The sequence below is a fragment of the Wyeomyia smithii genome, chromosome 2 (assembly GCF_029784165.1).
Source record: "Wyeomyia smithii strain HCP4-BCI-WySm-NY-G18 chromosome 2, ASM2978416v1, whole genome shotgun sequence".
Lineage (NCBI taxonomy): Eukaryota > Metazoa > Arthropoda > Insecta > Diptera > Culicidae > Wyeomyia > Wyeomyia smithii.
In genome coordinates, this window is record NC_073695.1 from 7,840,820 (window position 1) to 7,868,448 (window position 27,629).

The 27,629-nt window shown below is 38.4% G+C and overlaps 1 protein-coding gene across 1 annotated transcript in view; it reads right to left on the reverse strand.

Moving 5' to 3' along the window:
* Window positions 1–27,629, reverse strand: part of LOC129721270 (heparan sulfate 2-O-sulfotransferase pipe) — a 555,985-nt gene that overhangs the window by 161,400 nt on the left and 366,956 nt on the right. The gene's annotated exons all lie outside the window — the stretch shown is intronic.

Here is a 27,629-nt window from a genome sequence, read left to right on the forward strand (position 1 = left end):
TCCCAATCCCAATCCCAATCCCAATCCCAATCCCAATCCCAATCCCAATCCCAATCCCAATCCCAAACCCAATCCCAAACCCAATCCCAATCCCAATCCCAATCCCAATCCCAATCCCAATCCCAATCCCAATCCTAATCCCAATCCCAATCCCAATCCCAATCCCAATCCCAATCCCAATCCCAATCCCAATCCCAATCCCAATCCCAATCCCAATCCCAATCCCAATCCCAATCCCAATCCCAATCCCAATCCCAATCCCAATCCCAATCCCAATCCCAATCCCAATCCCAATCCCAATCCCAATCCCAATCCCAATCCCAATCCCAATCCCAATCCCAATCCCAATCCCAATCCCAATCCCAATCCCAATCCCAATCCCAATCCCAATCCAATCCCAATCCCAATCCCAATCCCAATCCCAATCCCAATCCCAATCCCAATCCCAATCCCAATCCCAATCCCAATCCCAATCCCAATCCCAATCCCAATCCCAATCCCAATCCCAATCCCAATCCCAATCCCAATCCCAATCCCATTCCCAATCCCAATCCCAATCCCAATCCCAATCCCAATCCCAATCCCAATCCCAAACCCAAACCCAATCCCAAACCCAATCCCAATCCCAATCCCAATCCCAATCCCAATCCCAATCCCAATCCCAATCCCAATCCCAATCCTAATCCCAATCCCAATCCCAATCCCAATCCCAATCCCAATCCCAATCCCAATCCCAATCCCAATCCCAATCCCAATCCCAATCCCAATCCCAATCCCAATCCCAATCCCAATCCCAATCCCAATCCCAATCCCAATCCCAATCCCAATCCCAATCCCAATCCCAATCCCAATCCCAATCCCAATCCCAATCCCAATCCCAATCCCAATCCCAATCCCAATCCCAATCCCAATCCCAATCCCAATCCCAATCCCAATCCCAATCCCAATCCCAATCCCAATCCCAATCCCAATCCCAATCCCAATCCCAATCCCAATCCCAATCCCAATCCCAATCCCAATCCCAATCCCAATCCCAATCCCAATCCAATCCCAATCCCAATCCCCAATCCCAATCCCAATCCCAATCCCAATCCCAATCCCAATCCCAATCCCAATCCCAATCCCAATCCCAATCCCAATCCCAATCCCAATCCCAATCCCAATCCCAATCCCAATCCCAATCCCAATCCCAATCCCAATCCCAATCCCAATCCCAATCCCAATCCCAATCCCAATCCCAATCCCAATCCCAATCCCAATCCCAATCCCAATCCCAATCCCAATCCCAATCCCAATCCCAATCCCAATCCCAATCCCAATCCCAATCCCAATCCCAATCCCAATCCCAATCCCAATCCCAATCCCAATCCCAATCCCAATCCCAATCCCAATCCCAATCCCAATCCCAATCCCAATCCCAATCCCAATCCCAATCCCAATCCCAATCCCAATCCCAATCCCAATCCCAATCCCAATCCCAATCCCAATCCAATCCCAATCCCAATCCCAATCCCAATCCCAATCCCAATCCCAATCCCAATCCCAATCCCAATCCCAATCCCAATCCCAATCCCAATCCCAATCCCAATCCCAATCCCAATCCCAATCCCAATCCCAATCCCAATCCCAATCCCAATCCCAATCCCAATCCCAATCCCAATCCCAATCCCAATCCCAATCCCAATCCCTATCCCAATCCCAATCCCAAACCCAAACCCAAGCCAAATCCCAATCCCAATCGCAATCTCAATCCCAATCTTAACTGTTTCTGCTAAATTAAATAATTTTGTGCGGATTAAATTTTGTATAGCTTGATTCGTCTAGAATTCGGAATCACAAAAACAGTTGTATCTTGGAATTGGTTAATATTAAGCTTATCGATTTTTCCTCTTTAAAGAAGATTTATTGAAAAAAAATATTCCGTTAAAGGTTTGATGATTTTTCACTTATTATTTTGGAAACACTCCACCCAAGTTTAAACTCTCTGTTGATCAACATAGGCGGCCATCTAAGTTCACGATCTCTTCATTTATGCAGCATTGTGCATCACTTTGTCACTCTTCTTAAATTTCTTGATATTGTCCAATATTTTAATATTGGGCGGAAATGAGAGCAATTTAGAGGATAGAGGTTATTCCTTCAATGTAGTTGGAAATGGACATTTCAACCGTCGAAAGATACAGGTTAGAGCGGGGGCCTAGTGTGGTTGGTAACATCTCCGCCAACCACGCTCGAAGCCTGGGTTCGAATCCCACCGCCGACATAGGTGTTGATGGTTGTGAGGTGGCGTGATCCACTCACAACCAACCCAACTGGTCTAGATTCAATTCTAGCCGGCACCGGGAGATTTTCGGAGGCGAAAAATCTCTGGGATCACGTCTTCCATCGCATGAGGAAGTAAAGCCGTTGGCGCCGGTCCGTTAATAAACGGGTCGTAAGTTAGGTGGGCGTCGGTGCTTGACACAAAACAGTGGCGGAGCTAGACCGACGGAAAATAAGCGAGAATAAAAAAAAGATACAGGTTTTCAAAACCAATTCGCTGTCAACAGATTTCAGATATGCCTACTATGAGCGCTGCTATGAAATGAACCCTGATCTCGGGTTCTGAACGTATCAAACCTTGAAGCCAAATTTGAAATAGAGCCATGGACAACCATTTTAATCGATCATTTTTTATCCGGCTGAGACTTTGTTCAGACGTTCCTGTTGGTTAAAGATGTCAATCTGGGCTATCAGTAATTTTCTTAAATCCCGACTGATTTTGATATAATGTTTTGTATGTAAATATGATACAGATGAATACAAGCATTTTAAGAACCAAAACGGATTGTTTTATTAGTATGTCGTCTTCGGCAAAGTTGTAAATAATTATTTTGTTTTTCAAAAATAAATGTACACTGTAAATATTTTATTGCTAAAAGTATCACATAAACAATGAAAATTTGTTATCTTAAAATTAGTATTTTTTAACCCTTATTTTCTTATGAACGCTACGAAAGGCTGAAAAAAAGTTAACACATAACAAAAAAAACAAATTTAAACCAGAATGGTTTGTTTGATTAGTGTGATGCCTTTGGCATAGTTGTAACTTTGTAACTTTCAGAAGAAATATACACCATAATCTGTGTAGAATCGGTGTCAGAGGGACTTTTACGCTTGAGTTTATTTTGAGACATTCTCTCATCTTTTCACTTGACACTTGACGTCCCGCTAAATTCCAGAGAAAAGGACACACACAATTGAATAAATACCTCTCCAGACCGTTATAATTGTCGACACATGGCAGAGTAACTTACAAAGCTAGGTAAATGAGAGCAGTAGAGTCTAAATATAGACGGGTAACGGGAAGGCAAAAAGTATAAAAATCAGTCACTGACCATGGTGACAAAGTAATCTTTCTTTCCGTAATAGTCGTTAGAGAATCAAAGGTAAGCTCGGTTTCTGGCAAAAACGCTCGTAACACTACCTCGGACCCTTCACGGAAGAGCAAGTACGAAATCTGTGGTCGATCAAACTGAACCCTCTAGTGCCCAAATTAATTTTCAGACGGACTTCGAAAAAAATCACTATGAAGATTTATAAACATTTTTTAAGTTCTTATTGAAGCTTTTTAGGGGTTCAACTGAAGACCGTCTAAATGCGGCATTGGGCACTAGAGGGTTAAGCTAAAGCTCGAGTTCAAACAAATATTGATGTTTAGCTAACATTACACACTGTTTTCAAGGTTATAAAAATGTGATCGCAAAAAGAATCCAAATTGTTCGTCATAGTTGTGGAAAATTTTATATGAACCAACTTTGTCGAAGACACTATATTGCCTATTTAAATGGACAGTTTGTAGGATTACGTATTCTCACGACCATAGAATCATTTTTTTCTTCAATGAAACTTTTTATTATGATTTTCAACAATTTATTAATGTTTTACAATGTTGTTTACTATAGCAAAATATACAATTTTACCAAAGAAAGTTTATTTTTTCCTTTATATTTCTTTATTTATCAAATTTCTCTTTATAATGCACTAATTTAATAACAGATATCTCCATAGTAAAGCCTTGGTGTTACAATCCGATTCGACACTCGACCTTCTATTGATTCTAAACAGACCTTGCAACTGATTCTTTAACTGGAAGGCTACAAGATACAGGGCCGGCGGTTGATGTGGGTAGTATGGGTAGTAATGCCCACTCGGAAAATATCCCTGTGGGTACTTACCCACACGTTATTATCAGACAAAACCAAGAAAATGTAATGTTTTCTATGTTCGAAACTTTCAATTGCCGCGCACATGTGCGAGCATCCACTTGGATAAGAAGGATGTCGCACAGCGAGAGTTTATAAAGCTACAGATTTCATGCATTTCTAAGGGATTTGCTTTAAAAAAATCGATTTGGAAAACTTCAAGAGCTACTTTTGTGCTTTTTTTTCATTGGTCAAAAAAGTGAGACTTACACTACAGTAAGTGAAGCCTAACCAGAAGTCCGCCTAAGTTTAAATTTGGGATGGAAACTTTTTTCGAGGAGATAAAACTGTTAAACCTTAACGTTTGCATTAAAAAAATGCACAAAATTTGCCAATTTTTCATGGGTTTAATTTCACACACACTATCGAAACAACCCATGCAGCATCAATCATAGTAACCCATGAATCAGCAAGAAATTCAACTTGAACTCTAACCGTGATGACGAAAACAGTAAGCTACTTCATTCAGAAGTGTGCGCGTTCAAAAAACGGTACCCCGCCGCGTCAAAAACGGATATCGTGCGACACTTTGTGGACGCCGGATATGCCCGTTTCAGCATTTACAATATCTTGACATTTCTGGACAAGAATCGAAAGAAAACGAATGGCCCACGATCCTGAGAAATAAGATGTTTAAAAGGAAGAACGAGGGAAAAGTGGCTAAATCGCTGCATGCGCTTGGTGTAAATTACTTCACGAACATGGTTGGCAACGACTGGGAGGGCATTTCGTATTTTACTTCCTCCACGAAGGAAGTGAGCTCCGAGGTAAAGTTCATTTGACACACCAAGTTCCCCAAGAAGGTACTGTGTGGCTGACAATCAGCGAGAAGGGGATGTCAAAGCCGCTCTTCTTTAACTCCGGACTGGCCGTGAACGGGGAAATTTATAGTAAAAAGTGCCTGCCGAAAGTTGCGTCGTTCATCAAAAAATATCATAAGGGCGAAAACGCGGTGAACAGTTTGGATCTGCAATCGGCCCACTACTCGAAGCAACCGTTGGAGCAGATGGAGCGTCCTCTCTGGGAATTTCTGGGCAAAATTTTGTCGCGAAAATTGATATATAAAACGAAGAAATAGCTCAAAAATTTACCTACACTCATGCTTTCGTCCGCCATGGCGATTGTTCCTACCCATAAACCTTCCCTATTCCTTACTACTTATCCGGGAAAATAGTGTGACAAGACATCTCTAAACACATATTACGTAATGCATGAAGGGGAGAAGGGGTTGAGGATTGGTTGAGACTCTTAGGTAACTGTTAATTTTTTTTTTAAATTAAAACTTTAAACTTTTAACTTTATATTAAAACTTAAATTAAATCTTTCGAACTAAATTTCTATTTTTAACAACGGCTTTTACCCGTTGACACACAAGTTCATTAAGCAGACAGTATTTGAAGTAGGGAAAGCGAAAAATAAGCGAACTGGAAATATGATACCGATATTGGAAAAATATACCGCATCCCGACGGGACTTGAACCTTTTTTTCTGGGGCAAACATAAAAAATATCTCTTGGTCTCATTTTGAAGGGCATACTTGACTCTATAAATAGAGGAATTTTCAAACATATGTTATTTTTTAAATTTTGATTATTGTGACATAGGGGGGAGGGGGGGTTAGCTTTAGTGTGACATCACATTTCAACTCAAAAAAAAAATAAATAAATAAATAAAAAAGTCACATACCTAACCTCAGCAGAATGTTCGTTAATTCTGTTTCACCGAGCATGTTCGTTTATGAATGACAGCGCAATTTCATTAATTTTTAGTGTCTCTTAATCCAATCAATACAAAAATTGTGACAAAATGTAAATTAGAATGCTTGGCTATGTAACATGTAGAGAAGATTTGAACTGCGAATTGATTGAAGAAGAGGAACTAAATATTGATGGTCTTTCAAAAATCAGCAATGATGCTGCAGTTACTGTCTCGGCTTTTTATGTCCTCGATATGCGACTCCATCAACAGCATCCTTGGACTAAGAATTGAACACCTTTTCTAGTTATCTTCTATATTTTTTTTCCTTTTAGTTTCAGTTTTTCTTCCAGTAAATAGTTCTTATAAAGAAAAAGTGCATTCCTAACGAATTTCTCGATTTTCAATCAATTATTACCAAAGAAGAGGGAGGGGAGGTATAAAAACGTGACGTAATTAAGGGGGGGGGGTCAAGGAAATTGTGACAGCATGTGAAAAGGGGGAGAGGGGCGTTAATTTTTTCCAAATTTTGAGTGACATCATTGATGGATCGTCCCTTATGAGAAAAAATACCAAAAAATAAATCTGGGTATTTTTATATGCATGATGTATAAAATTATTGAAATTTATGTCTTGTTTTTAAATTGAATTTACTCAAATTTAAAAAATAGCATGTTTTTAAAAATTCCTCCATTTATAGAGTCAAGTATGCTCTTTAAAGTGAGACCAAGAGATATTTTTTATGTTTGCCCCAAAAAGAATGACATACAAATGAAAAACGCATATTTGTTGATGAAAAATAATCATAACTTTGAGTTAAATTGCGATATTTTTGATGTCAGCATTGCAAATTGTTTCACTTAAAAAACTCTAAAAGTCATTCACAGACAGTTTTGAGATGAAACTTGAAATAAAAAAAGTTAGAGGGTAAAATGTGTTTTTTCATTATAAATCGGTTGTTTTCAAAAATAGAGAAAAACTTTTCTTTACAAAGTTACTTAAAATTAATGGAGCTATAACATTGTAAACAAATTTCTCAAAATCTTTTTTTCAAGATTACCAATCAATTAAAAAAACCCAATCCAGTGTGTTTCCAAACCCATTGCAAAAAAATATATTGACATAAGACATGCTGTCGTTACACTACGATAAACATGCGGCCGTATCTTATAAACAACCTCTTCAACTATTTCCTCAATGTCAATATATGTGAAATCTTAAAAAAAGAGGAAATTGAAATTTTTAGAGGATCCGTATGGCAAATGTTAGAAGGTCAAAAAAATTGGAAACATAACGGCAGGGCCACTAAATAAATCAGTTTCCAATGGCAGAAATCAGTAAAACTAAAAAAAACATCTCTTAATGTCTTGGTCCATAAACCTTGATCGATCGTTCGTCTCGCCGGTATTTGTTGATAGAAATCGATTAAAACTTAGCAGCTCACCGCAATAACTATAAAAGCAGCACATTTTTCGCACTGGCGGGGTCAGGTCGGCAAACTATTTTAACAATATGCAATAGCTGTTTCCTTGCGTTAATTTTCCATCCTTTTCCCAATCGCTAACGGATTGGCCACAGAACAAAAAAAAAACAAAACAAAACCGCAGGCGATGACAGCAGTTTCCACCAGCGCTACTCAACCCGTCGATCGACGGCAAGTACCTGCGAGGGCCCATCAATGTTTCACAAGTTTTCAATTTTAAACTAGATTTATTTTCAATTTCGTTAACCACTAACGGTGCCGGCAGCGAGAAGCTCTGCACAATAAAAATCAGCTCCATTCGGTGCTGGGGCTAGTGCGCGCACTGCCAAGTGACAACAGACAAAGTGCAAAAACTTGCAAAGTACCCACTTTGCAGTCTGCCAACGAAGCACCGTGTTGACCACCGTCGCCAGCCAGCAGAACGGAGAAGACGGATACCGGGTTACACCGACCGCGGCAACGATCCTCTGTGTCACACAATGGCCGGTGGGTGAAAAGACAAATCACGCTCGATTCAAATACTAACCGGTTGATGATTATTTTCGAATTGGTAGTTTTACACCCCAATTCTGATCCCTCTTGTATCAGTGTGCGACGAAAGCACGATTCACGTAGTATCAAAAATTGAAATTCAATCAAGAAGTTGTAGTTGAAAACGCTCGATGCGTGGGAGAAAATGGATTCTTTTGTCTTTCTCCCGACCGGGTGGTCCTATTGTAAGGCACCACCATGAAGAAGCACCGGAACACAGTGAGAAAAGTTTGCTCTGAAAGCAGTGCTACTACCGTCATTCAATTTGGCTCTGATAGCGCGATTATTTTAGTGCTTAAACTGCAGCAGATTTTTGATTTCCCCCAAGTCAACTTACAGCGGTGTGATTCAGCTAAATTGTTTCTGTGCAAGGAAAACTTTCGGTCAAACGACATTATTCTTTCCCAGCAGATGTGAGCTCAGCTGATGCTCGGTGTTTTGCTTTATTCAATAAACAAAAATGATATTCTATCTTTTACTTTAAAACAGCATGAAAACGTCAATTCATTCGGTGAAAATTGAGCAAACTTTTCAGATCAAGAAACATCTACTCCCAAGCTCGAATTCCGGTCCACTGCAAAGCCAGTGAGGAATCTATTCTATCGGGAGTCATTTGGAAGCCATCTTTCCCAACCGGGATAGAGGAAGGACAAAAAAGACTGCACCACGTAGGATAATGGAACCTATAGCATACCAAGGTATATAGAGATGCGCTGACGAACATTAAATAAAGCTGGTATTAATTATCAATATGAGCTTTGGGCACCGGAGAGCTTAATCAATTATGTGCACGACTTTGGTTTAGTTGAGGTGGGTTGGGTTGTCTTTGTTCGGTTCGGTTGGGAAAGTTTGCCTTAGCTTCTTCCGAAGAACCCAACATGGTTCAAACACGGGCAACGGGTTAGTGAGTTGGTGAGCCCTCGTACATCGCCTTGTGCGTGGGGTGGCAAACCGAGACATTGGGAGCATTTTGGACTGAATATTAAATCGGTCTTGATTAGAGGCATTATCGCCGGGCACGATTAATATGCCACCCCGAAGCGATACGACGACGGTGGATTGGAAAATCACACGAACTCGGCTCGAAAAGCCGGGCCGAAAGGATTGCGGCTTTCGGAGTGCACTGGCCATACTAATCGCCGATCGGATCAGTTGCAAATGAAGAAGAATGGGAGTTGAGAGCAGTCCGGACGTCGAATAATAGTGAGCTTTGTGTAGGATTTGTATGTGCCATCATATTTTGACCGGCACAGGTCTGCATCTGATCCAATGTGGGTGGATTCGCTTTCTTGGTTTAGTTTACCGCTCAGCTGTATACATGTGCTTGCATATATCTGAATCCTGATGGATGCTGATGATAGCGTATGCGCCTCGGGTCTTCAGGAGGATAGGTAAAACATTTAGCCATTAACGTTGATTGACAGCGATGATCAAAATTGAGTTGGATTTCTGTGCTCTCAAGATGCTCAGCTAGCTAGAGCCCCAGATATGTGCATCACCACTGCATTATAGTATTCTCCTTCAGTGGTTGTGTTGCGTGAGTGGAATTATGGTAAACCCATCGTTGTTGGTTTAGCATGCGTTTAGGCATGCGTCTCTGTTTGCCTCTTACAGCCCAGTGGTGCGTAGAACATCGTGGTTTATTGTCGGTGAAATTGATTCCGAGTTTTCCCGTCGGTGGACGACTGATTCAGACACTTCGATTGCATTGCGTTCTGAGTGTGTCCAATATTGTCACCGAAGTTGGCTGATGATTACGCAACAAACATAAATTAATTAAACGCGGAATTAAATCGGATTGTTGTGAAGTCGCAGAAACTACTTCAATTATAATTACGCTTAGTTAATAACCCTAAATGAGTTCTCCGCTAGTATGTAAATTTCTCTTTCTCCTGTGTTCTATAAACGCAGTTAACCGGGTTTCAGGGAACAGACTAGTTTTAACGCGTGAGTTAGTGGAAATTATACAACACAATTTTCTGTAGTCTACTTATTTATTATAGAATAACCATTATAACCATCATTAAATGTAGGTCTCCCAAAAAAATCGATGGAAGTATCACTTCTTAAGCGGATGGAACGGTATGCAATATTCGGAATGCATTGGTTGTTTGAGCTAAAATTGAAAATTGTTTACTGGAATGTATGGAAAATACGAAAGAGGATTATTCCAATACCAAATGATCCAATCCGACGCGTTAATAAGTAAACCGAGTGAAATTTCTCTGGATAGTTGGCAAAAGGAGTAGGTTACCTTTTATTATCATACATGATTTTTATTCTCTATTCCGTTAAACCCTTTCCCGAAAATGAGGTTTTTCATGATTTAAAAATACTTTACGATTATATTTAGGAAAAATACTTTGTAGACTAATTATTATTGCTGTAAAAGATGCATTTTGAAGAAAAAGATTAAAATAACCTTTTTTTTCAAGACTCATATAGTTTTTTAATATTACTTTTCAGAGTTAAATCTTTTAAAATATTATTGAAAGATGTGGGTTTTAAAGAAACTATATGATAAACTGTTTTCTCGTTTTCATTGTCAAAAAGGAACATTGAACTTTGAACACTTAGAGCGCGCGAAGCAATCACGATGATTACCGTGAAAATATCTCTATGCGTCTTCAAATGCTGGCCAATATGCTATTTCATCGTAACGGATACCTATGGCAGGTACACGTGGTGCTCTGAGCCACCATATAAAAATCTATGGAACAAGCAAAAAAGAATAAAAATTGCTAATTTCTGGATTGTTTCATTCAATAAATAAAGGATCGACGTAAAATTTATTGTTATTATGATACCGAATTATGATTGTTGTTCAAAAACGGTTTCCAAAATCACACATTATTTTTTCGTTGTAACAAACAGTCACTTGATATGGCAAGTTAAAAGGTAAATGAAACATTTTGCAAAAAAAAACTAGTCAAAAGAAACTATTTTCTATCAAGACATGGTCAATAAAATTACTTGGTTCTCAAGAGCAGTGGTTCACAACCGTTTTTTGTCCGCGTACCTCTTGACGATATATTCCAAATCAATTGCACCCCTTAAGTGTGGAACTTTTTTGCAGAGTGTATTGGTAGATCATGTTGCGGTAGTTTTGTTAAGGCTCCGAATTGAAGGTTTGCTTGATTGCTACAGTCATGTTTTAAGAATAATTTAGAACAACTAACGAAGTGTTATAAAGAAAAATTGCTTCGTCCGCCATTATTATTTTTCTTTCGCGTATCTCAGGTTGATAACCACTGCTCTAGAGTCACCATTAGTGGGAAAGGGTTAAACTCTTTCAAATTTTGAACTCTCTTCAAAACGATAACAAAACTAAGAAGACTAGAATAATTATCCAGCTTAAGCAGCCCGATTGTGAGTGCAATAGATTTTAAATAATAAGTTGGCTTCCAAAAATAATGATACGACAAAAATAAAAAATAATACGACAAAATCAGTAGGGTTAGCTTATAAGTAATGGCATGATCAACAACAGGATGCTGAAGAAGGATGCTGAGAGGATTATTGCAGGGGAGTTGGACGGTCGGAGGTCAACAGCCGAAGGAGTCGAATGAGAAAAAGACTGGAAGAAAGCCGAATATCCAATTCCGCCACAATTCAATGGATCGCGAAAAAACTATTGCGCCAAATTAATAGGCGATACACATGAAAGTTTTAGGAATTAAGTAATTCTTCATTATTAGAAGACGTACGAGAGGTCGTTCAAAGAGATAGCCAAGCATAACATGCACAATCATTTTTTTTTGTTTCGTTGGGATCATCACCGCTTAATTTTATTTCTGTTGAATTATCGACGTTTATCGGTGATACCGTTTATCACCGATAAACGTCGATAATTCAACAGTGATACAATTACTTTTTTCCTCCTCAAGAAGACTCACAGCATATTCAAGTGGGGGCGGATGTAACGGTAACTCCGCTCCTCCCATTTTATCCGGAAGGTTTACCGTTACGTTATTTGAAATAGTTAGAACCCGGAAAAGCAGGGTTCCTCTAACGGATTATTAAATTATACGGCGAAAGCCAGTACACAGCCTACTGTGCACATTAATCTAGGTTTAGCCAGAAATTCAAAAACTTGCACATGCTTGCACTTGCAAACAAAAAATGAAGAGCACAAAGAATTTATTATTGAGCGTCTGAGTACAATGAAATTAGATATCGAGAATAGGCAATGTTTACAATTAATTCTATACTCTCCCAGCTGGTCTCGAGGTACGATGCTGGCCTAACAAGCCAGTCGTCGTAGGTTCGAGTCTCGGCTCGGGAGAGACTGTTAGTGCCAGTAGGATCGTAGCGCTAGCCCCGCAATCGTCCTGTACACTTAACAGTTGGCTGCGAAGTCTGTGTATAATAAACAGAAGGTCGAGTTTCGGTACGGAATGTAGCACCAAGGCTTTGCTTTTTTTTACAATTAAAAAAAGTTGTTTTGCAGTGGAATCTAATGGAAATATTGCCCATTCTAAATATCTATTAAAAATTAGTCAGTCAGCCAGATCACGCACTAGAAAAATTCTACACACCCTATTTTTTTAGGCTAAAAAATTGTCAATAAATAATAAATTTTAATTTGGAAAAAAGAGTTTTTTTTTTTCTAGAATTTACAATCTAAAAGCACGTGCATATTAACTTCCTAAATACAAATGCAATTCAATGCTTCTTCATGTTATTTTTAATAAGAAGATAAAAAAAAAACAAAATTCCAAATTAAAATAAAAACGAGTTGTTTTTTTTAACTCATCGTTATTCCAGAATTTTTAGTATATAGTAAGGAATGGAGAAATGTAAAAAGTTAATCATGTTCCAATGGTGTAATATGACTCGAAATCATGAAGGTGAATAATTTTTAAATGTATTCGTTTTGGAGATATTAAAAACTTAAGTTTGGAAATATTTTTTACGGAATACGACTTTTTGTAAACCACATCCACAGGTACATAGAAATCTAAACATATAAAAATGCAGCTCTGTCTTTCTGTTTATCTGATCCATAAAGGCTTAAAAACTACAGAACCGATCAGCGCACACTGTTTCCAAAGCTGCAAAAACGAGATCGAAATTATTGTTTGAGGTTTTAGTTTTAGAATGTTGTTTTGTCATATCTGACGATGGCTGAATAACAGTACGCCGAAACGTCATGTTAAAGCAAACATAGTGTGTATATTTCACCGAGAAAGATCAACCATCCAAAGGGAATAAAGAGATCGAAATTAGTTTGACCCAAAAAACTAAATTTCAGAGCCATAGTGCCTTTAGAAAAGTTGATTTTGTGATTAGTCCACTTAACAGTGAGAAGCGAATTTTACTTTTCTCATTTTTGCATATAAAAATTCACTTTGTTCGGCAAAGTTGTTGCACATTTTATTAGAAACAACTTTCTCAAGGGTACACTGCCTATTATCGCATATCAGTCCCATCTGGAAAATCATCAAGTTTAGAAAACAGCACTTGAAGATATTTTTTTTGTTTTGGGTATTTCACCTGTTTGGGTGGGTTGAAAAATAAGGAAGAGACTAATATGCGATTATCTAGGCCATCGAGTAGCAAAATAATCGCATACCAGTCTCACTTTCAACCACTCGGTGTAGTAGTAGTCATGTTTTCCTCAAGTATGTTGAATATTGGCAGACGTTTATGGCCGCAGATAGTTTCTAAATATTCTGCATGGAGAATGGCGGAGACGTCCACCCATTACTTACCTCGACTTTAGGGTCGTCGTTGCAAAATATAAGGTTGAAGTCTTGGATATGCTACTGAATAATATCTATTCTTATGTCTTCAGTGTTTCGCAATTCGTGCTGTATAAAATTATTCCGTATTAGTCCGTGCATTTAGCATATTGGAAAAGTGGTATTGAGAAAGGGAAGTTTCCAATTTTATTACAACAGTTTGGATTTTTATATGCGAAAATGAGAAAAACCAAACTCGTTACTCACTTTTAGGTAGATTAATCACAAAATTCTAACTTTTACAAAATGGAGAATAATTGATAGAACAACTTTACTGAGGACACTATTACTCCAAAATCATTATTTTTTTAGTTAAGAGTAATTAGTGTAAATTAGCGCATTATTCTAGTAAAAATCGTCAACAACCAAAAATATATGTGAGAAAAAAATAAGCTTCTTTGGAAATATTGTTTGTTTCGTTGTAGCAAACAGTTTTGTAGATCATTCGAAAATTGTAGAAAATCACTATAAAAATTCAAATAGCAAAACAAGATTTTAAATAGCAATCTATAGATAACTCCGCAAAAGTCCATTGAAATGGATAGATAGAAGTACGCTGTCTTCCACAAAGTTGTTTCTTTTAAAATTTGCTACAACTTTGCTGAACAAAGTGGATTTTTATATCTCAAAATGAGAAAAATAAAACTCGTTTCTCACTGTTGAGTGGATTAATCATGTAATTGCAACTTCTACAATATGGAACATAATTAATGGAACAACTTTGCTGAAGACGTTACGGCTCTAAAATCAATGTTTTTGGGTCAAAATAATTTTGACCACGTTTTTGCAGCTTTGGAAACTGTGTGCAGCGTGAAATTTCGTATATAGGGGTTTGAGGGGCCGAGAAAGGTTGCCAAGATAGTCTCATTTCTGCACATCTCGGGAACCAATAGAAAATGGAACATTTTTGGTATGTAAATGTTTTTAGGGGCAACAAATAAGTCCATGATGATTAGACACTCCTCCCTCTTCTGAAAGGGAGGGGTTGAGTGCAAATGAAATACAAATTTCTGCACATATAGATATATCAACCTAACATTCATTTTACTCTGATTTTCATTTTTATCCATGTTTTTGATATGGGTCAAAATTCGTGAAACGGATCACTAAAAATCGCGATGTCTAATTTTTCCAAACAATTATTAAAAGCATCAAGAGTTTCGCTCGGGAAGTTGATTTTCCAATTTTTACTGAATTTGAGTAAGTTTTCAAGTTGTTATTGTCATTTGAAATTTAGGCCAATATTTTTTCAAATAAACATATCTTTAAGAATATTGCATCGATTTCAAATAAATTTTTACAGCAAATGCATCCTGATCATTATTTTTTCATTGCAAAGCAGAAAAAATCGATAAAAAGTGTCAAGGACAAATTTACGCAAACAATGCGAGCATTCCTAGCACATACGTCATGAATAGACACCAACCATTCCCTGTATCAATATCGAAAAAAAAAAAATTGACAGGATTCCCCCGTCCCAATAGGTCAATTTATGTTTGCTTTCGAAAACCTAGACTAATTTGATGTCTCGAAGGTAAAGGTTTTTCGAAAGGTTCAAAACAACCCCTTTTCTTGAAAGATTTCTAAGCCTGCTGTTGGAGCGTAATAGATGAACTGATGTCTTGAAAGAAAACATGCTGGTAAAAGCAACAGTACCGTATAGCATGTGTGGAGCAGAGTAGGGATGTAACGGATATCGGCATCCGCAAATGCGGAACATCCGCATGAAAATTGACATCCGCATCAACATCTGCATCCGTAATCACACATCCGCATCCGCATCCGCATCATACCATGCGGATATTGAAAAAAAATATCGCTTCATAAAATATTGCAGAAATAATTTCCTTGGTGTATTTACTGCAAGCCCAAATAACTTTTGCACTGGGGAGGGGCACGGTTATGTGAAAAAAGCAAAATATAACACAAGGGATGTTACGGATATCTGCATCCGCATCCGCAAATGCGGAACATCCGCATCCGCATCCGCATGAAAATTTACATCCGCATCAACATCTGCATCCGTAATCACATATCCGCATCCGCATCCGCATCTGCAGATGTCTGAAAAATCACATCCGTAACATCCCTGGAGCAGAGCGCCCTAGTTTCTCGTTGTCTATTGTCATTACAGCGGCCACAGCACCTATTCGCGTGCAATCAAAACTGCAATGCTGCTACTGATGGTGGTTGAAAGTTTATCTCATGAATGACCATAAAAACCATAAAATACTCAACAAGACTTGAACATTTTTGCAACGGTAATAAATTATTTTATTTATTTTTTATCTTCGATATTCACTAAATAATCATGACCGACATAATATCGAACGAGTAAGTTCTAAAAAATACTAATTTATAGAAGAGTAAGAGCCGGCGAGTGTTTATGATTTTTTTGTCCATTTATCAAGATCTATTCATAACCTTTTTTTACATTTCAACATTGTTAGATATTGTTTTATTATTAATTTTACAAATAAAATAATATACTTATATCAGCTGTTTTCGTAATTCGTGAATGTTGTTGTTGGAAAATAAAGCAAAAAACGAAAATGAACTTTTCAAACTTTAACTTCGTTGTAATTGTAAAATGTTTTTTGCGCAAAAAAAAAACGCTACAGGCACGACATCACCAAATGTACATGAAGTTCTTTCGAGTGTAATTAAATATATTTCTGAAAAAATGAAGGGGAGGCTGAGCATTACTTACTTTACTTTGTTGGCTAACGGACCGTTCACCGGTCTAAGGCCGAACGAATTAGAGATGTCCAGCTTCTCCTGTCTTGGGCAGCCGTTCTCAATTCTCCTCATACACCAGTAGATCGTGCATCTTCTTCCGATAGTTTTGGCGGCTCTCTCGTCAGGCATTCTTGCCACATGTCCAGACTACTTGAGCCTGCCCCGCTGGATTACCTTCACTGTATCAGCATGTTTGTATACCTGGTACAACTCGTGGTTCATGCGTCTGCGCCACACTCCATCTTCTAGTTCTAGTAGAGCAATCGTCGATCAACTTTCTTCAGCGTCCATGCTTCATGTCCGTAAAGGGCCACAGGAAGTATCAGCGTCCTATACAGCGCTAGTTTTGTGCGAGTTTGCAAACTATAGGACCTTAGCTGGTTACGCATGTTTGTATACCTGGTACAACTCGTGGTTCATGCGTCTGCGCCACACTCCATCTTCTAGTTCTAGTAGAGCAATCGTCGATCAACTTTCTTCAGCGTCCATGCTTCATGTCCGTAAAGGGCCACAGGAAGTATCAGCGTCCTATACAGCGCTAGTTTTGTGCGAGTTTGCAAACTATAGGACCTTAGCTGGCTACGCAGTCTGTAGAAAGCCCTGTTCGCAGCTGCAACTCATCGTTTCACTTCACGGCTCATATCGTTGTCACATGTCACAAGTGTACCAAGATAAACGAATTCGTCAACCACTTCAAATCGTTCCCCATCTATCTCCACCTCAGCACCAACACCACGGGGACTCCCACGCTCTCTGCCCGTTACCATGTACTTCGTTTTGGCAGAGTTAACGACAAGTCCCAATCTCGCTGCTTCCCTCTTGAAGTGTATGAAGGCTCATGGAAGCAAACATAAATTGACCTATTGGGACGGGGAGACTCTGCCATTTTTTTTTGATATTGATACAGAGAATATCACAGAGAATGGCTGGTGTCTATTCATGTCGTCTGTGCTAGGAATGCTCGCATGTGATTGGTTTATTGCTCGCGTAAATTTGTCCTTGACACTTTTTGTCGATTTTTACCGCTTTGCAATGAAAGAATAATGATTACTAGCGTATTACAGAATAAAATTGTTCAACATTTTATCTATCCAACAACATACTGTTTATTGTTATCCATCATATGGTTAAGCTGATATTATCGTTTGAAATCTGACGCAACATTTGTTAGTTTCATTTCCAATTTTACAGAATGCATACCAGTATAGAAAATAAAGACGTAGTCCTACGTCAAAATTTATGAATAATTACATGTTGGACAGAGCAACAGCCCCAGCCAATTGTACAATTTATTAAGTATTCTAGTCATTTTTTTTATATGAGAACTGTAGGAAAGCTGAGTTTCTATGAAAAAAAAAAAGAAGAAATTCGTCATTAAAAGCCACATGTGTGAGTGTTTTGGGGAATTAATAGCATGGGCCATCTTACCCAACTGGTGTGTTTTGTAAGTTCTCCCCTATATCTATATCCGACCTTAAAAAAAGACCATAGCATTATTCAATTTGGTATCCTTTTTAGTTTGGTTTGTAGCATGTTGTCCTTAATTTGGGATCATTTTTCTGGCCATTTCTACTAGTTATTTTGTCAACCAGAGCTTCAAAGAAATCTAACGCTAAGTATTTGAACGATTATTAGCCAGAACACTTCGCAAATATAGAAGGTAGAACAAGAGGCTTTTGTTCACGTTGTCACAATATTACGGCAAAATCCTCAACTTAGCATTACTGATTAGCATCAGCCTGAAAATGAACAGAAACCAGAGTAGAATGTGGTAATAGTCTTACCGTTTTGTTTCATAAAATTCAATGGTTGAACTGTCAGAAAGTACAAACAGGGGTTAACCCCGTTTTCAATGTGGGTTGCCTGTCACAATGCAATTGTTTTCTGTTTGAAGCTCGAAGCCAATCAATTGCATCTAATACGCTTTTAACGGTAACCCTTATCCGAGCCGTCACTTATCGTTCTACATTCAGAAGCGTTATGGTTTAGTCGTTGGACGAAAAAAAAAAACCTTTTTTAATTCAAGTGATGCCGGTAATGGGATAATTCTGAGAAGGAAGAGCTCTGTTTCATTTGACCTATTCCCAAGACTACACGAGGGTTTTTTCTATTGGTTAATCAATTTGTATCCCGGCCACAGTGTTTTCTCTGCCAATCATAGAAAAATTCAACAGAATGATGGTTTTGATTGATGCTGAATATATTTAAATTTTCATTTAACTCAACATTAAAAGGCCAATGGTCTAAATTTCTAGAAAGCACAGAAGTAACGCTTTCTTTTTATTGTATGTTATCATGTGTGTTTCATCAACTAACTGATCCCGGAGTGAACTTCTGCTCCACCTAGCGAACCTATACATTAGAGAAATGACAAGACACTCACCGTTAAGGCAACTGTCAACATCAAAACGGATAACGGCAATGCCAATTTATACAGCTCGTCCGTTATGATGTTGACAGTTGCCTTAACGGTGAGTGTCTTGTCATTTCTCCAATGTATAGGTTCGCTAGCTCCACCGGATGAGCAGCGGCCTACAATGCATCGAAGTTTCACAGTAGCGTGAGCATGATCCATGCAGTGCAGCGAGCAGGTACGAAACAAATTAGAAACTGTGATGCACTAAAATTAATCCGCTATCGGCCCGCACCCAACTGAGAATGCACATGGTTGCCTCACTCCGGAACCCGACTTTCGCAAAGTAGAGTAATTGAAAAAAGCGAACAATATATTTAACATGTTTTCTGCTTTACGACTAATTAACTAAGCAGTGAAGGAGATGCGATAAAAGAGATTTAATCGTGTAAATTATATAATAGATTTAGGAGATCTGAAATCTATTCCCAAATCGGGAGCTACCAACTGTACGGTCGCTTTGCTCTGGTTTACATGAAGCCACAATCAACGTCGTAAATCTTCCATGTACGAGCAGCCACAATTGCAGCGAAACTTTAGTGAAATCGAATCTCTATGATCCCTTTATCTTTCAGTTTCGCAATTTTCCATCCGTAGCACGCTTTTCTGCCGGAGCGGAAAAGTGATACCAGATATACTCCTATTCATCAGAGAGAACTTCATTACGACTTGTTTTTACGCTAAGAGCTGGCTGCAGATTGCGGGTCATCATCAACGACAACAACAACAACAACAACCTAAACTGTGACAATGGTCCCCAGGAGAAAAGGCAGAGATCAAGTCCACTAGCCTTCTTCGAACGTTTCCAACCGTGAAGGATTGTTTCTGTACCATTTTACGAGCGCTTCTCTTGTTTTCCACTCATTTCTGGGCAGCCGAGCATGCAAGACGCATACACACACAGACACACGTCTACACGCTAGCCGACTGACAAAAGAAGAAAAAATACGACTGCAAGTTCTCGTTAAAACCAGACTTTGTTTACGATGCAGTTGACCTGGCGAACAAAATTAACAATTTTCTACGGATTTGGTGCTTTTGTTCCCGACAGCCGTTTAAGCCGTTGGCGATGCCGGACGACCTAATTTGGGACAACTTTGTAGTTTTGTACTGTTTTTGTGTGGTTTACTTGTTCTACCTCTTATGGTTTATTTAGCCAGTTATGTAAGTTACGGGTTGTACAACAGTGGAGTCCACCATGATGGACAGCGTCCAGATCAAACAGTAGAAATGTGAAGTTTTCATAATCAATTCGCTGGATTCGGATTTGGTTCAATAGTAATTAAGGCTGTGGTTTACCAACTCACACTGCTCTCGTATCAATATTGACAATTAATCTGGCGACGGAAAATCCAATCCTCTCCTCTATTGGCGTGAGAGCAATAATAATGTTCAACCCATTCCAGAGTGTGCTTATTGGCGTACACCATTTCAGTGCCTCGAGCGCGAACCGGCAACTTTGAGTGCTGTTCGAGTCGTTCTTGATTATCCGTTGTTAGATAATAATTATTTGATCAATCCATTATTCCTCTCCTGACACCCGTCATTGCCGGTCGCATGCGGAATCCACTTTCAAGCCTGCGACAATGCACACACCGAACTAGAATGATACACTTCCGAGTCCCATCCAAAACGCCCGATTGGGACCGATTACCATTAATTTCCCATAAAAATAGCAAATTAGTAATGAATAAATCCTGCGGATAAAATTTTGCTCCCGGCCATAAAGCACTTTCCTCCTCTTCACCAACAACGACGTTACGCTCAGCCATATTTCGGGCGGTATTTGAAGCGTTCTGTGCTAGGTTCGATTATTTGCCGTTCTTTGTGTAATAACAGCACCTTTTCCGAACAAATCGCCCATAATCTTCGGGTGGCCCAATAAAGCAAACAACTTGTGCTTTTCCATAGCTTGGAAGAGCTGCATTAAAATGGTTCAATGGTTCAAATGCTAATTAAATCTATAATTTCCATTTTCAACCTTAAACAGAACTGTTCCACTAGTTTACTGGAGGTTTTCCGATGGTATTAAGAGGAGTGAACCATTCTACCCGCAAATATACAGGACGAAGCACACCATTAGCAAAATTTAGCTCCCGCTTCTGGTTTCTCCGGTCTATTTTATCATCCCCTGCCGAAAGGAGTCGAAAGTCCTCGAAGTAGACAATCAAGTTGAATAATTCATTTTATGTGCAATTCCAGCGTTTGTCTAACCGAGATCGGTTGGAGTCTCTACACCTATCGGTTGAAGTAAGTGTACGAGCCGGGTCGTGAAATATGAATGCCTGAGGAGTTATTGTTGCGTTCCAGCGCTGTGGTTTCGGGAACAGAAACTATAGTATAAGTGACTTGTGTAGGAGCGGTAATTTACTGTCGCAGGGTGGTTTCCTTGAATCGATGTTATTAGAAGTATTCGGCTCGTTATGATATGTTTTATCATATCGACAGAGAATCCACTATCTCTAGATTGTCTAGATTTTATGGAAATATATTCGAAATAAATTCAAAATCTTGATTGTTTATATGAAATAAAATAAAATGCATACAAGGAATTTCACCTAATTTTCAAAATGGTACTCTCTAAAGAATTTTTTTTTCTGATTAGCAATAACGACTGACAAACCATGAGAAAAATATTTTAAATATATTTTGTAGTTTTGTTCATTATTACATCGATTTATTTACAACAATTGTCATAACATGTCATTATTCTCTTGTTCGTTCGTTCGTTCGTTCTTTGTTTACTAATGTAAAATGGACTTCTTTGCTCTTTACTCTTTGCGCAATTATATCGTTTATAAAAGCAACCATTGTAAACTTTCATTGCTTTCCTCGGAGCATATTATCTGACTTTTGTATCATGTTATTGTAATGATAAAGAAGTTAATCAGGAGCCGAGTTAGAATCTGTTCGTACTTCAAAGAAAAGTTTCATGTCATCTGTGTATATGAAAACATTCAATATGCTTAAACTATGCTACATCGTTCACATTTATAAAAGTAGTAGTAGTGGGCCTGGATGAGAACCTTATGGCACACTGGATGTCACGTTTACTGCTGATGAGAATCCATTTCAGAGTCTCGAAGAAAACCCTATATTCGATAATTTGAAAAACAGTAGAGAAATGTCATCTTAATTAAGTCAGTAAGTAATGCTTCAACTTGGTTTCCTTTGGCCATTGCGTGAGTAGCAAATGTGACCGTTGAACGACCTATAACGGAACAGGGTTATTTGTTGAAAATTAAATATTTAGCTTGTGAAAATCACAATTTCACAGCGGTTTTTGTAGTTTATACTAACGTTTAATGTTTGAGCTGTACTGTAAGCTCACATTTTACAAATTTTAGACTTAAGATATTGGCTTTTAAACTTTTGACTTTAGACTTTGGAGTTAATACTTTAGACTTTAGACTTCAGACTTTAGACTTTAGACTTTAGACTTTAGACTTTAGACTTTAGACTTTAGACTTTAGACTTGAGACTTGCAACTTTAGACTTGAGACTTTAGACTTTAGACTTAAGACTTTGGACTTCAGACTTTAGACCTTACATATTAGACCTTAGACTTAAAACCTTAGACTTCAGACTCTAGGCTTCAGGCCTTAGACCATAGACTTATAACCTTAGACTTAAGACCTTAGACTTTAAACCTTAGACTTTAAAACTCAGGCTTTAAACCTTATACTTTAGACTTGAGACTGTAAACTTTAGACTTTAGAATTAAGACTTTAAACTTCAGACGTTAGAAATTAGAATTTAGACTTAAGACTTTAGACTTGAGATATTAGACTTCAGACTTCACTCTTTAGACTTCAGACATTAGACTGTAGACTTTAGACTTTGGACTTTGGACTTTAGACTTCAGACTTTAGACTTCAGATTTCAGACTTTAGACTTTAGACTTTAGACTTTAGACTATAGATTTCAGACCTTAGACCTTAGACTTTAGACCTTAGGCTTTAGACCTTAGACCTTAGACTTTAGACCTTAGACTTTAGACTAGACTTTAGATTTAAGACTTAAAACTTGAGGCTGTAAACTTTAGACTTTAGAATTTAGACTTTTGACTTCAGACGTTAAACTTTAGACTTCTGATGCTAGACTGTAGACTTCAGACTTTAGGTTTAAGATATCAGACTTTAGACTTTAGACTTTAAATTTTAGACTTTTAATTTTAGATTTGGGACAATATGTTTCAAACTTTAGACTTTTGATTTTAGACTTTATAATTAAGACTTAAGACTTTAGACTTTAGACTTTAGACTTTAGACTTTAGACTTTAGACTTTAGACTTTACACTTTAGACTCTAAAGTTTAGACTATAGACTTCAGATCTTAGACCTTAGACCTCATAACTTAGACTATAGACTTTATACCTTATACTTTAGACCTTAACCTTAGGCCTTAGACTTTAAACTTTAGGCCTTAAACCTTATACTGTAGACTTAAAGTTAAGACTGTAAACTTCGGACTTTAGAATTAGGACTTTAACTTCAGAGTTAGACTTTAGACTTTGGACTTTAGACTTTTGATTTTAGATTTCAGATTTTAGATTTTAGATTTTAGACCTTAGACTTTAAACTTTAGACTTAAGAGACTTTAGGCTTAAGACCTTAGACTTTAGACTTGAAACTATGGACTTTAGATTTTAGACTTCAAATTTTAGACTCAAAATTATTGGTTCTTTATGCTTCTCACTGACACTTTGCACTTGACTCTTGACTCATGAATCTTGACCCTTTACTTTTGACTCTTAGTTTCTTGACTCATATGCTCTTGTATCTCAGGTTCTTGACTCTTAGACTCTGTACTTGAATTTCGACATCTGACTCTTGGACTCTAGGATTCTTAAACTCTTGAACTCCTGGACTTTCAGATTCTTAAACTGTTGTAGGCTCTTGGACTCTGAACTCTTGACTATTGTCTCTTGACTCTTGACTGTGGATTTTTTACTCTTCACTATTGATTCTTGAACTCTTGAATGCTTGAACTTTCGAACTTTCGAACTCTTGGACACTTGGACTCCTGGACTTTCAAACACCTGTATTATTAGACTCTTGGAATCTTGTACTTTTTGACTTTTGGTCTATTGAACTCCTAGACTCTTGGACTTTATGACCCTCAGACTCTTGAACTGTTGGACTATTGGATTCTTGGACTTCTGGACGCTTTGACTCCGGGACTCTTGGACTTTTGGACTCTTAAACTTCTGGACTATTTGACTCATGGATGTTTGGACTCATGGATTACTGGACTTCTGGAAACTTGGACTCCTGGACTCTTGGACGCTTGAACACTCGTAATCTTGGACTCTTGGACTTTTGGACTCTTGGATTCCTGGACTTCTGTACACTTGGACTTCTGGACTCCAGAGTCCAGAACTTTTAAACTCCTGTATTCCTTGAATCTTGTACTTTTTGAATTTTGGTCTTTTCAACTCCTGGACTCTTGGATTTTTGGACTCTCAGACTCTTGAACTGTTGAACTCTTGAATATCTGGACTTCTGGACGCTTGGACTCCTGGACTCTTGGACTTCCGGTCTTTCAAGTTTCTGGACTATTGGACTCTTGGATTTTTGGACTCTAGGGCTCCTGGACTCTCGAATTCTGGACTATTGACTCTTGGATTCTTGGATTCTTGGACTTTTATACTCTTGGACTCATGGATTTTTGGATCCGCTTGGAATTTCAAAATCTTGTTCTCCTGAACTCTTAACATCTTGGTCTCTTGGACTCCTGGACTCTTGAATATTTAGACTGTCGGACTCTTAGATTTTGTATTCTTGGACTCTTGGACTCTTGGACTTTCGGACTCTTGAACTTTTAGACTCTTGAACTCTTGGATTCTTGAGTTCTTCATCTCTTGGAATCTTGCACTCTTGGACTTCTGGACTTTCAAACTCCAGGGCTATTGGACTCTTGGACTCTTGAAATCTTGAGCTCTTCGCGTCTTGGTCTCTTGGCCTCAAAGACTCTTGAATTTTCGGACTGTCGGACTCTTGGATTCTGAATTTTTGAAATCTTGGACTCTTAGACTCTTGGAGTCTTGGACTCTTGAACTCTTAGACTCTTGAACTCTTGGTTTCTTGAGCTTTTCACCATTTGCAATCTTGGACTCTTGGACTCCTGGACTCTCAAACTTCTGGACTTTTTAACTCCTGGACTATTGGACTTTTGGATTTTTGGCTTTTGGACTCTTGGACTCTTGAACTCCTGTGCTATTGGAATTTTGGACTCTCATACTCTTGAACGCTTGGACTCTTGAAATCTTGGACTCATGGACTTTTAAACTCTTGACTCTTGGTTCTTGATTATTGACTCTTGAACTCTCTTATTTTTCGACACTTATATTCTTGGATTCCTAGACTTTTGGACTCTTGGACTTGGATTTCTCGACTCTTAGCCTCTTGGAATCTTGGATTTTTGAACTCTTTGACTTTTGGACTCTTGAACTCTTGGACTGTTGGGCGAACAAGTGATAATAAAACGGCGTAACATTTGGAGAATATGGCAAGTGAAACAGAGCTTCTCATTCTAGCGTTCCTATGTAAGTTTTATAGGGCCTTGATAGTATGGGGCCGAGTGTTGACAGCTACAATTTTCTTTGAAATGGTATAAGAAAATTGACGCTTCCCACAATATCTGCTAAATTCTTCCTAAAAAAAATCAACGGCAGTGTTATTTCCGCATGCGAATCGAGCTGAAAATCAAGAAAAAATATTTAAAGGGGTCGCCTAAAATACGACTTTTCTGGGAAATCCGTGTAATAAAACATCATTTATTCCGAAACCCAAAAGCGTGTCAATTTCTAAAACCGCGTTTAAACGCGTAAAAGGCCGCGTAAAAAAGACCTTAGTGAATTATGCAGATAATATGCTGCCACAGTAAATCTCTATGTCAAAGCCTCCTACACTAGATTCTATTTTTCTGTCTGTGGAGTCCGGTTCTGGATTCCTGCTTTTGAAATATGGATTTAGCAGCACGGACTCTGCTCTAAAACCTCTACTATGGAATCCAGATTCTTCAGATGATTTTTAAATCTAGACTTCTTAGTTTGAACCTTTAATGAAGATTATTTTGTTTCGAACTTTTGACTACAAACCCAACGACATTTTGAACTCCGGTCTCTGGTTTTATTATAGTTTGTCAAGTTGAATTATTTGATTCATTATGTTGGATCATGTTATAAATCAAAAAGATATAGTTATGAGATTTAGAGTTCAATGATAGTTTGTGGCAAGTATGGAAACACTGTTCGCTCTGCAAACTGCACAAATATTTTGATCGCTTTTGTTTTCACACAGAAAACGACAACATGTATCACATCGACAATCGTGTATACAAAGATGCATCCTACACACCTACAGAAATGACACCGCTGGTGTCAGTTTGCTTGGGAGGCAATTAGAATTTATTTTGAACGGCGTTTACTTTGTTATTTTTCAAAAGAGTATAGCTTCACAAACTTCCTTTCTCTCTTTGCTACTGACGAAGAGAGCAAAATGATGCTCAAAATGTAAATGGGTTGGCCAGAAAAAGAACTGTGAAAGTTAATTTCTACAATTAAATTCAGAAGCTTTTTCTATTTTTCGCAATTTTTTTGTAATGAAATTAATAAGATGGAGAGTAGGAAAATATGAAAGAAATTACTAGATGATATTCGACCACTTATTAAAGAAGGATGGCAGTTTGAAACATATCAACTAAAAATGCCCAGAATTGGTTAGATACTACAGTAAATTCATGAGCTCAGTTTTCACCGATTGTTTCATAGGTAGTGAACTTTTATTGGTTGACAATCTAAAATCCACTGTCATAAAACATGCACCACCACGTTGACAGACACTAATCAAAAACGTTAGCTAATTTCGATACTCCACCATGATGCTTAGTCTGCGGACCCGAATGCAAGCTAAGTACGTACGTGCATGCGAAGAGTTATCCAACAGCAGCTCTCGAGTAGATTGCACCGACTAGCAGTGGCGCACTCTGTTTGCAATTTTCGCTTGTACGAACTATAAAAGTATAGGTACTCCAGAGCGGCAAGAGGCGCGGGGGTTTTGGTTTCGTTACCCTCATCCCGGGCTCTTTCGGTAGATTGCACGGAACTGGGCGAAGAAAGTGGATTCCACGTTTATTCTTCTGGGCAAAAATCCTAACAGAGTGGCAATGAAAATCCCACACACACCGCCATCCGGGACAGGACAGAGATCCCAATCGGTAGAGATTTTCTCGTTCTGTGGGTTTTATCGTTGGCTGGCCGTTGTTGTTCGGATTGTTGGTCTGCTGCGGATCGGCAGAATGAATGACACAATGAAATGAGAATGTAAACAAGCGAATCCCGGGCTTGGATGCGAGGAATGAATGCGTTCCGACGAATGAGCGCTCTCGGCTCAGATGGTTTGGTGCTGATCATCAGCATCAGCTTGGGGTGCACTTGTCACGAAACGGAGACACATTTGATTGGAAATTTGAAGGACATAACAGAACCATTTTCATTAGGACACCACAGGGATGGTGTTCGAAGAAATCAATTACTTCCGAAACTCGAAAACACATGGGATCTGGTTCTTTCCGACCGCTTCAAGATGTGGTGAGAATGTTTGGAAATGTTTCCTTCCTCCCGTTCCAACTGATTTACATCGAGTATCGAGTTTACGCCTTTGCTGCACATTGTAAATTATTTGTCACGGGAACAGATTGATCGAATAAAGACGTACCTTGGCTCGGCTGGTACAACTACTGCTTGTTCCGATATTAGCACTCACCTGTAAGGAGAA